Below are 12835 nucleotides of genomic sequence, written 5' to 3'. Positions count from 1 at the left end.
AAGGAGTACGTCAAGGCTGTATGTTGTCACCCTGCTTATTTAACTTATATGCAGAGTACATCATAAGAAACGCTGGGCTGGAAGAAGCACAAGCTGGAAGCAAGATTGCCGGGAGAAATATCAATAACCTCAGATATGCAGATGACACCACCCTTATGGCAGAAAGTGAAGAGGAACTAAAAAGCCTCTTGATGAAAGCAAAAGTGGAGAGTGAAAAAGTTGGCTTAAAGCTCAACATTCAGAAACGAAGATCATGGCATCTGGTCCCATCACTTCATGGGAAATAGATGGGGAAACAGTGGAAACAGTGTCAGACTTTATTTTTCTGGGCTCCAAAATCACTGCAGCCATGAAATTAAAAGACGCTTACTCCTTGGAAGGAAAGTTATGACCAACCTAGATAGCATATTGAAAAGCAGAGATATTACTTTGCCAACAAAGGTCCGTCTAGTCAAGGCTATGGTTTTTCCTGTGGTCATGTATGGATGTGAGAGTTGGACTGTGAAGAAAGCTGAGCGCCGAAGAATTGATGCTTTTGAACTGTGGTGTTGGAGAAGACTCTTGAGAGTCCCTTGGACTCCAAGGAGATCCAACCAGTCCATCCTAAAGGAGACCAGTCCTGGGTGTTCATTGGAAGGACTGATGCTGAAGCTGAAACTCCAATACTTTGGCCACCTCATGTGAAGAGTTAACTCATTGGAAAAGACCCTGATGCTGGGAGGAATTGGAGACAGGAGGAGAAGGGGATGACAGAGGATGAGATGGCTGGATGACATCACTGACTCGATGCGCATGAGTTTGAGTGAACTCCGGGAGTTGGTGATGGACAGGGAGGCCTGGCGTGCTGTGATTCATGGGGTTGCAAAGAGTCAGACATGACTGAGCAACTGAAGTGAACTGAACTGAACTGAAAGACTGAAGTTAATCTGATTTTTTTAAACTAATATTCAATTTACTAAAATTAGAAATCCTCAAACCTTGCTTTTCCTTGATTTCAACTGACATTTTACAATTCCATTCATTAATCTAGTAAGTTTATCAATCGCTTCTTTGGTACTGTAAAACCCTATGGAGCCCTCGGAGGATAGACCCGCCCCCCTCCTCTGCGCTGCCCTTCCCTGCACCCCTCCTCCATGTACTCTGTGTGTGTCTTGTTGTAGAAAAACTGTAGCTTCCTAGGCCTTCCTCAAGTTCCAAAGAATAAATTTAATTAGAGAAGTGAGGGGAAAAAAATACAGAAGGAAGGAAAGGAAAGGAAGGAAAACAGTCAAACAAGACAAAAATAATAGTTTAGCCAAGGCCCCTTAGTTCCTCCTCAAGGGCTGTAGATATACTGGGAACCATATCCTTTGACTTGTTTTGCAGATCCTGAAACCCCCACCAGGAGAAAAAAGTTAACTATATACTGCCCACAAGCATGCAGACCCCAGTCCAGTTGAAACCGGAAGGTTGGTGATGTTGACTCCTGATTACTTCACCACCAACCAATAAGAAAAATGTCCAAGAGCTGATTGCATACCATACAACCCCTTTCCCTCAGCAAGTCTTTAAAAACCTTTCCCTGAAAGCCATCAGGGAACCTGGGTCTTTTAAGCACCAGCTGTGTGGACTCTGTGTTGACACCCTGCAATAAATGCTGCACTTTTCTTCGCCACAACCCTGGGTCAGTAGGTTGGCTTTATTGTGCAAGGGCCAGCAGAACCAAGCTTGGTTTGGTAATGGTACCATTAATAAAACTTCATCAATTAATTGCCTTTGAACATTTGAAACTGCATTTATAAATGTAATAATTCACTTTTCTTTTTAAAGTACCACAAAAATATTAACAGTGAGAGTTTAAAACATTTCTGATCTTTAAATCATAGTTGAGATTAAAAGATGTTTATTGCTTTGAAGAAAAAATCAGGTCAACCCAATTTGGGAGTAACATGCTAGAGCAATTTGGGGTATTTCTTCCCTTCTCAGTTACTGTGCTGGCCAGTGAGCCAGCTGGATTCTTGCTTGCAATAGTGGTGAGACGTTACTGGCTCCCCTCTCCACCATCACAACTCTAGGGCTCAATCAGTTCAGTTCAGTCGCTCAGTCATGTCCGATTCTTTGCGACCCCATGAATCACAGCACGCGAGGCCTCCCTGTCCATCACCAACACCCGGAGTTCACTCAGACTCACGTCCATCGAGTCAGTGATGCCATCCAGCCATCTCATCCTCTGTCGTCCCCTTCTCCTCCTGCCCCCAATCCCTCCCAGCATCAGAGTCTTTTCCAATGAGTCAACTCTTCGCATGAGGTGGCCAAAGTACTGGAGTTTCAGCTTTAGCATCATTCCTTCCAAAGAAATCCCAGGGCAGATCTCCTTCAGAATGGACTGGTTGGATCTCCTTGGAGTCCAAGGGACTCTCAAGAGTCTTCTCCAACACCACAGTTCAAAAGCATCAATACTTCGGTGCTCAGCTTTCTTCACAGTCCAACTCTCACATCCATACATGACCACAGGAAAAACCATAGCCTTGACTAGACGGACCTTTGTGGGCAAAGTAATGTCTCTGCTTTTCAATATGCTATCTAGGTTGGTCATAACTTTCCTTCCAAGGAGTAAGCGTCTTTTAATTTCATGGCTGCAATCACCATCTGCAGTGATTTTGGAGCCCAGAAAAATAAAGTCTGACACTGTTTCCACTGTTTCCCCATCTATTTCCCATGAAGTGATGGGACTAGATGCCATGATCTTCGTTTCTGAATGTTGAGCTTTAAGCCAACTTTTTCACTCTCCACTTTTGCTTTCATCAAGAGGCTTTTTAGTTCCTCTTCACTTTCTGCCATAAGGGTGGTGTCATCTGCATATCTGAGGTTATTGATATTTCTCCCGGCAATCTTGATTCCAGCTTTTGCTTCTTCCAGCCCAGCGTTTCTCATGATGTACTACTCTGCATAGAAGTTAAATAAGCTAGGGCTAAATAGTGTGTGGTTATTGTGAGGTTTGGGCCAGCTCACATCCTCTGTAAAACAACGAAGTGGCTGGCTCACGAGGAAAAGGGGGAGAGGACCAAGTACTGTCTGTCCCAGACTGGTACCCCATCTTCTGAACAGCACTTTTTTTTTTTTTTTGCAGCTCCATGAAGCTAGCAGAATCTTAATTTCCCGAGCAGGGACTGAACTCTAGGCCCTCAGCGGTGAAATCATGGAGTCCTAACCAATGGACTGCCAGGGAATTTTTTTTTTTTTCATTCTTCCACTCATTCAATCAGTATCTACTGAGTCTTCGTTTATGACAGCCCCTGCCCTAGCAGGTTGACAGAGAGCAGTAAATAATAGATACAAAAAAGAAATGATTAAATATAATTTGCTCCTCTGACTGGCAAAAATTTGTCAAACGCTGGTGGAGATGTGGGAAAAATGGGCTCTGAGCAGCACTTACAGTTGCAGTTCATCACCATGGAGTTCTAAATGAGAGGGTGAGCCAAGATGCTAGTGATTTTGCCTCATAATTTCCCATGTCCACTCTTGTTTAGAGATTTAGGTGGCAAGTGAAAATTTTTAAGAAACCTTCCTGAGTCAATAGAAACTAGCCTATGATCTGAACACTGGTCATGCCCACTGTCCTGTGGCCGGGGTGTAGAACCCACTGGGTTGGTCTGCCACTGACCCTGGGAAACAATATCTTGGAAGACCCCCAGTAACAAACATGGAGATTACTGTTTGCCCAACAAACATTCATGATCCTCCCCCGGCTCATGCTAGGAGTCAAAATAATGAAGCTTTACTCTGTGCTCTAGGAAGCTCAGATTAGTAAGGGAGATGGATTTATCAAGGTGTGACAAGTTTTAGGAAAGGGAGAAACTTAGAGGGTTATGCAAGCCCAAAGAAGGGGATCAACCACACACAAGGGCAGAAGAGGGTGATGAAGGGAAGTTTCCTGGGGTAGTGATTTCTAAACTTATATAGAGTGAAGGGTAGCAGTAAGTCAGTTGATGTAGGGAAGAGCATTCTAGTTGGAGAAAATAGCACAGGCATTATCTTGAAGCTATGAGGAAGCAAATTGTAGTCTAGAAACTACAAGAGGTTTAGTTTTCTTACAGCACAGCAGGAAAGACAAAATGAACTTTGACACTAGTGAGGGCAGAGAAGTGTGCAGGGACAAGCCAGACAGAATCTCTTCAACCATATTCAGAGTTTGGACTGGATGGAGTCAGCAGGGTGAATTAAAGATTTTTTTTTTTTTTTTTTAGCATTGAATAAGTTCTTTGATGTCATCTAATTTAATCTTTATCTCCAATAAGAATCACGTTTATGGATGAACCCAGTGCTAGGCCATAGAATGAGTTGAGTTCAACTTCTAATGGGAAAGAGACAAGTAACCAGGCAATTGAAAAGCCAAGTGAATAGAGGTCAGAAGAGGGCAACCTAGAAATCCGGGAGAACACAGAAAATCCCAGAAACCAAGAGACTCCTAATTGAGTAAAGGGCACAGGAGCATCCGTTAGGTCTGTGTGGTAGGCAGGATTATAAGATGGTCCCCAAGATCCCCACTCTGTGGTGTACATGCCTGATTAATTCCCTCCCTTTGAGTGTAGGCAGGACTTGTGACCACAATAGGATCTCAGTCTCATGATTCAGTGATGTTATATGGCAAAGACGAAGGCATTCTGCAGAGGTAATGAAGGTCTCAGATCAGTTGATCCGGTAGTCAACTGAAAGATTGACCTGGGTAATCAAGCAAGTCATTTAAAAGAAAATGCAGGCCTTCCCTAGAGACATTCAAAGCAGGGGATATTTTTCTGTAGGCCTTTTATCAATTTGTGGTATTTTCTTACAGAGCAAGGGATGGACAATTTCACTGCCCCCCCCCTCCAAAAAAAAAGCTCAGGCAAAAAGATACAATAGTTCACAGTAAATGAAAAGTTGTTGTGCTTCTACATCTCCTATCTCTCAGCTGCCCATCTCTTCATGTTGATTGCATTCTTCCACAGGCCCTGGGTTCATAACATGACTCTGGCAGCTCCAGATTTCACATACTTCCTACATCTGACTCTGTGAAATACAGCTGAATTGTCTTTGTTTCTGCATTTCCAAGAAAGTCCCCAAACCCTGGTGCTGAGAGTGGGAAAGAGGTGGAGATTACTTTATGATTGCCATAGGATTTACAATACATATCTTTAATTACCCAATTTGCCTTCAAATAATATCCCACTTTAATGGAAAGTATAAAGACCTCACAACAGAAGATTCCCATTTCCTCCCTTTTGTTCTTCATGCTGCTATCATATGCTTTGCTTTGCTTATTAAATTCCTTCCTCTCCCTTCTACCCCAACCCTGCCTCAACCTACACTTGCAGACAACTGCTTAAGCACATTCTGTCACTAAATTAGCTTGGCGTTTTCTGGAATATTATATGGATGGAACTATATAGTATGTAGTCTTTTTGGTCTAGTATTCACTCAGCATAATATTCTAAGATTGATCCATGTTGTTGCATATATCATTTATTACTTTATATTGCTTAGTAGTTCATCATATATTGCGGTTCATTTATTCACATTTAAAAACTTTAACATGCTATAAATACACAATTCATTGTTATTTTTGCTTTAGATTAGGGGTTAGCAAAGGGTAACTCATACATGCCAAAACCAGCTCACTGACTGATTTTGTACAGTCCATGAGCTAAGAATGGCTTTTACAATTTTATATTGGCAAAAGAAAAAAAAAGGATAATTTGTGGCACATAAAACTTATATGAAATGCAAATCTAAATCCATAAATAAAGTTTTACTGTCTAAGACTGCTTTCATGCCACAGCAGAGTGGTTGCAATAGGGATCATGTAATCAGCAAAACCTAAGTTATTTATTTGCTCCTTTACAGAAAGTTTGCTGACCTCCTACTTTAGATTTAAGGCAATTAAATCTTTTAAAAATTTACTTTCATCTATTCCATTTACAGTACTCTTTCATTGTGTAGGTCCAAGTTTCTGTCTGGTATCCTATTCCTTCTGTCTGAAGAACTTCCTTTAATATTTCTTCCAGTAACATATTTCCTCAGTTTTTCTTTGTCTGAGAAAAGGCTTTATTTCCCCCCTCATTTTGAAAGATATTTTCAGTGGGCATAGGATTCTAGATTGACAGTTTTTTCTTTCAGTACTAAAGTCACTCCATTGTCTTCTAGCTTGTATGGTTTCCGATAATTCTTAAGCTTCCTTTACATGCCATGTCCCATTTTTTTTTTGCCCTCTGGGCTGCCTTTAAGATTTTTTCTTAATATTTAAAACAAAATTTAAAGAATATTTTATTTTTGGCTGCACTGCCTCTTCATTGCTGTAGGTAGGCTTTCTCTTGTTGTGGCCAGTGGGGAGCTAATCTCTAGCTGCGGTGCATGGGCTTCTCAGTGCCGTGGTTTCTCTTGTTGCAGAGCAAGGGCTCTAGAGCATGCAGACTTCAATAGTTGTGGCACACCAGCTTAGTTGGCATGTGGAATCTTAGTTCCCAGATCAGGCATCAAACCTGTGTCCTCTGCCATTGGCAGGCTGATTCTTAACCACTGGACCACCAGGGAAGTCCTTTTAGCATTTTGAATATGGTATGCCTAGTTTTGTGTGTATAAATTTGTTTCATGTTCTTAGAGCTTCTTGGATCTCTCTGTGGCTTGGTGTCTGTCCTTTGGCCTCTTGTGCCCCAAGCCATCTACCATAAGAACATCCCCTGGGTAGCTGCTGCCACTTCTGCATGGGACCCAGAAGGAACTACATGGAGCCTGAAACCAAACACAGGAGCTCAGTCCAGTCCCATCAATCCTCAACCTGAAGCTGAGCTGCTTGGCTGAACCCACTTTAGATCAGTTGAACTATAGCTGACCTAGAGATCTGTGTGAGGATAATGAAAGGACCAGAGAGCAAAAAAAAAGCAAGAGAAAATTTATCTTTAATGACTGGTTAGAAACCTGGACAGCAATCCTGGAACCACAGCTATACAAAGGCACTCTGGGAAGCAGAACCAAACAAGACACATGAATTCTGATGCCAAGTGTGGGCCCTGGCAGCTCGAACTCACTAAGGCAGGGCCTCTCTCAACTCAGCTCCAAGTATCCCCTCTTATGCAAAGGCTTTCTTGATCATTCTCTCCTCTCCGAGAGTTCTGGACTTCTTTCTTCCTAAGGAGTTTTTCTACATCGTATCACAAACTCACCCTTCAGAAACAACTACAGCTGAACTTCGTTTTCTTCTAAACTCTTTTCCCGGAGGCAGCCTTTTCAAGTGCCAGAGGATTCTTTGTTTTTATTTTCAAAGACACTGAGGTTGTCTTCTCTCTCCCTTGGGGCATCCAAACTCTATCCCCTAGCCTCTGAGGCCCACCTGTAGCCAAGTCACATGTCCTGGGGCCCAATGTGACTTCAACACCCACTTACCTTCAGGATGAATTCTGTCTTCCTTTCTGCTATCTTGAAATTCCCATTTCTTTCTTTGAAACTGGCTATTTATTTTAAAGTAAATTAAGTTATATCAGCACCCTCACATATTTAGAGGTAGGTATCTATCTTTAGAGCAATCCACTATGCTGACTAGCAGTATGATTTTTTTCCCCTCTAGGGAACAATTTGTTTTCTGCTTTTCTATTTGACAATAACACATTTCCCCATGGTTGTGCATCTCATCTCTCCCAATCTCCAGTGTTTAGCATGGGACCAGGCTCATGGACATCAGCACATGTTTATTGAGGGACATATTTTATTTAAAAAATGAATTCTGCAAAGACCAGTCAAGATAAGTAGATAAGTAACCCTGATTCTGGGCTGAGGGGATGAAGTTGAGTGGGTAAGCAAGGAACAGAATGAATAAACAGCTATGAGAATTTAGGTTTCTTCACATGAAGTTTACCATAGAATTCTCAAAAACTGTTCAACAGAGAAACAAAGTGCTACCTTTCTAGATAAGTCTACAAATGTTTATCTATAGCTGAGACTGACTCATAGGGTGAAATCAGGAGACCACTTGCCAGCTGCTGCTACTTTTCCTTTTTTATCATTAGAGGAGCCAAGAAAATTCTGTCAAAGCAGGTGATGCAAGACTGAAGCTGATTCAGAAATACCCAATCCCCTCAAGAACTTCTCTAAGAAAGGGATTGGCCATTCTGTAGTCATCCATCTGGAGGTGTCTGGGGAAGAGCTTCTTACATCGAGGTCACTAAGAATCCCTGGTGATTATGACCACAGGGAGACAAATCCAGACTGTAATTTGCTGTAGTGCAAAAATATTTGGCTTTCAGTAGAGAAAAATTCAGAGACAAGAGTGGTAGGATCTTAGAGGGAAAGAGTGATGGGGGTGAGAACAGGCCAATGCTGGCCTTCATGCAATATAGAAACAACCTGCATCTGTTGAAATCCTGTCGTATTTGGCGCGTGGGTGTTTTTCCTTCTGCAACCAGATACTTACAGCCATCTGCTGTAAAATTATAGAAATAAATGCACAAGTCTACAGCACTGCACAGCTTATGCGGCATCTTTTTCTGCACATGCACATGACCTACACAATTACACACAATTCAGAGTGGAAATGAATCTTCAGCCTAACTTTACTATGTGCCAGACACTGTAGCAAGCATGTGTATCTAACCTGAATAACCATTTTCCAAAATAGATACTAAGACTCCAATTTTACATATGAAAACAATATTAGAACCTCTGGGGCAGGGAGGAAGAGAAGAGGGGCAAAGGGGCTTCATTCGTATTGGTAATACAGACTTGGGTGCGTTCATGGGTATGTTACACCTTCTTTACAACTTGGTACATCTAAAAAGTTTTACAATGATAATTTAAGTCATCTCTGAGGATTCAAGAAGTTAAACTACTGATCTAAAACTATACTCTTGTGTAGTGTAGTACTTAACTCTCAGCAGAACCAGAGCATGTGAAGTCCAACTAAGTTACTTCTTTGCAGTAGTTAAAATTTACCACAGAATCATAGTAAGGTTATAAAATCTAGAAAGCACTTGTCTACATTAAGTGTGACTCCAGAATCAGACTACCCTGTGACACCCTCTGTATGTCTGTTCTACTTGGAGAACAGCCTGAATTTCACATTATTATATACAAATGGTGGAAAGCAGGGATATTGTGGCATCTAAGTCTTCTAAATTGGTCAGGATCATTGCTCAGCCTTCAGCCACTTAAGATTTCACCAAAGGCTCATTATATTACTAAATAAAGAAGCAAACATTAAATAAAAATTTTGTCATGTTAATCCAGTCTGGCCTATAGCTTATAATTACAGCTGCAAACCTAAGAACAAGGTTCTTCTGATCTTAAGATCTTATTCAACAATACTCCCAATTAACTTATTGTATGTGAGGGAGGAGGAAGGTGAACTGAGAGTGTAGGATGGAATTACTATTTATTGAGCACCTACTAGGAACCTGGTAGGGCTTCCCAGGGGGTGCTAGTGGTGAAGAATCTGCCTGTCAATGCAGGAGACTGCCAATGCAAGAGATGCAAGTTCAATCCCTAGGTCAGGAAGATCCCCTGGAGAAGAAAACAGCAACCCAATCCAGCATTCTTGCCTGGAAAATTCTATGGACAAAGGAGCCTTGCAGGCTATACAGTCCATGGGGTCACAAAGAGTTGGACAGCACTAAGTATACACACACACGGTGCCAAGCATTTTCCCTGTGACACTCCACTGATCTTCAATTCTGAGGGATATTACTACAGCCTCATAATGAGGATGCACGGATTCACAGATTAGTAAAACATACAAGGTCATCAGGGAGTTTACATGCAGGTTGGGAGAGAGACAAAAATAACAAGTTCAGGTATTACTAGGAAAAAGGGCACAGGGGTAGAGATGGCAGTGGGGGAAGCAGACAAAGGTGACTTTAAATATGGTGGAGATTACAGTTTTTAGACCCATTTCTTTGAAGACAGAACTGGGGACTGCTTTACTTCAAAGACATCTGGTGAACATTTGTCAAGCAGGAAAAAGTCCCAGGAAGGAAGCCTCCCTAGCATGCACACCACTAACGATCAGCCACAGTTCTCAAACCTGAAGCACAAGGGAGGGTGAAATTACCAGCAGAGAAGTAGGCAAGGGCTGAAAAGATGAAACAATTACTCAAACCCAATTCTAAACTCAGGGGAGAAATTGCTAGTGGGAATGGTGACAGAACTAGGTATTTTTTCAAGAGATACTTGTAACACACTTGACAACAGGTGAAACATGATGAAATTTAAAGACTGAGAGGAAATAAAAAAAATTTGAAATCTGTCAACCAATCCACAATATTCTCTACTATGTTAGGATTACAGTCATTAGCCACACCCTGAAGTTCTAATTTTACAAAGTATATTCCTCTGTCTCTAATAGGCCCACTCTAACAATTTAATCTTCCTATCTGTCTCATGGATAAAATAAGAAAGAGATAATGTCAGAAATTAACATCTGTTTAACCTAGGCATTTCAGATACATGATATGCAATGGCTCCTTTTATCTAAACCATGTTTCTCAACTCCCAATATTAATAATATATGGATGCACTGAACATTTAAAGAAAACTAGGAATCTGGGATAACAGCATCTCCTGATTTCAACTTTATTTCTTTAAATGAGAAAGAATAAATGGCAATTCAAGTACATAATGTTGTAGAATATACTCATTTGACATCAGTAAGCAACTATGTGGATCATAACAAACTGTGGAAAACTCTTCAAGAGATGGGAATACCAGACCATCTTGTCTGTCTCCTAAGAAACCTGTACGCAGGTCAAGAATCAACAGTTAGAACTTTATATGGAACAGCTCACTGGTTCAAAATTGAGAAAGGAGTACGGCACAGCTGTTTATTGTCACCTTGTTTATTTACCTTATGATGCAGAGCACATCATGCAAAATGCCAGGCTGGATGAGTTACAAGCTGGACTCAAGATTGCCAGGAGAAGTATCAAATCTCAGATATGCAGATGATAACACTTTAATTGCAGAAAGCAAAGAGGAACTATAAAGAGCCTCTTGATGAGGGTGAGAGAGGAGGGTGAAAAGCTGGCTCAAAACTCAGTATTAAACTAAGATCACAGCATCTGGTTCCATCACTTCATGGCAAATATAAGGGGAAAAGGTGGAAGCAGTGACGTCTAAAATCACCTGGATGGTGATTGCAGCCATGAAGTTAGAAGACGCTTGCTTCTTGGCAGGAAAGCTATGACACACCTAGACAGTGTATTAAAAGCAAAGACATCACTTTACTGACAAAGGTTCATATAGCCAAGGCTATGGTCTTTCCAGTAGTCATGTACAGATGTCACAGCTGGACCATAAAGAAGGCAGCGCACCAATGAACTGATGCTTTCAAATCGTGGTGCTGGAGAAGACTCTTAAGAGAGTCTCCTGGACAGCAAGGAGATCAAACCAGTTAATCCAAAGGAAAATCAACGCTGAATACTTATTGGAAGGACTGATGCTGAAGCTCCACTACTTTGGTCACCTGATGCAAAGAGCCGACACGGTGGAAAAGACCCTGATGCTGAGAAAGACTGAGGGCAGAAAAAGGGGGCGACAGAGAGTGAGATGGTTGGATGGCATCACCAATTCAATGGACATGAACTTGGGCAAACTCCAAGAGATGGCAAGGGACACGGACGCCTAGTGTGCTGCATGCAGTCCATGGGGTCACAAAGAGTCGGACACGACTTACCAAATGAACAACAAAAACCAACTCTGTTTCACTTCTTTTACTGGCCTTTTCATAGTTTCTATTTAAGCTGCCAAGTATGTTCTCATAAGCTCACCATAAGCTCATTCCAGGCCCCAAGACTGCAAATTGCCTCCCACTGGGAGGTATCTCCAAGACTGATCTTCCACAGGGCTTACTGCCATTAACTAACACTGGTCTTTTCTGCTAACACACTGTCTCTACGGGCCTTTATGCACCAACTCAAACTTTCTAAACTCAGTGTCAGAGCTGAAAAGAAGCTCAGAAGAAATCTCATCCAGTCTCCCCCTGACTGAATACACAGAGGTCCCGAGAGAGCCAGAGGAGAGAGAGGTCATACTGTGAATTACTTGCAAAGTCAGGGCCAAGGACTAATACTCTATACAAGGGGCCAGGGGAGTTAGGTTTAACAGGTGGCAGACACTTGACATTTACTCTCATTCAATCCAAAGAAGCAGTGGCTCCATTTTATGGATGATGAAACAGATCCAGAAGTAACTTGCCCAGTAGCCAAGTATGTAACAAGGGCAGGAATGAAACCAATCCTGTTTAGCAACATCATGCTTTCTTCATTATTATCTCCATGTTAAAAATTCCTAGACTTCAGTGCTCCTCCACCAACCTTAATCCATCCCGCTTCACACTGCCATCAACCCAGTATTAAATTCAAAGCACATGAGAACTAAGGCATTTATAACACACGGTGTCGGCAGGAGAAGCATACTGCTCAGGCTGCAGGGACATTTCATTTGTTTAAATGTTTTTTATTTAAAAAAAAAAAAAATTAAAGACCTTCATGGCACAACTTCTTCCCAGCACAATTTATGTTTTCGTTATACCAATAACAATACAATTACAACCAATAAATCATCAAGGTGGGGAGGGGGAACTTATGACTTCAAACTTAAAAGTGGGGGGAGGGGCACTTCAAACAATGTTAAAAAAAATACTTAAAAAAAAAAAAAAACTTTCAGAGTAACTGCCAACACAACTGTCTGAGATTGGCATTCCAGATCCTGCCATCTAATCAATGCAAACAGGTAGTGCTGAGAAATGAAGTGTCCCAATACAAGGTATACAGATGAGGTAATTTACAACAACACATAAGTTGTTACTCTGTAAACCCTTGTCCCTCCCACCCAC

The sequence above is a fragment of the Bos mutus genome, chromosome 13 (genome assembly GCF_027580195.1).
Source record: "Bos mutus isolate GX-2022 chromosome 13, NWIPB_WYAK_1.1, whole genome shotgun sequence".
Taxonomy (NCBI): domain Eukaryota; kingdom Metazoa; phylum Chordata; class Mammalia; order Artiodactyla; family Bovidae; genus Bos; species Bos mutus.
Note: the sequence above shows the minus strand (reverse complement) of the source record.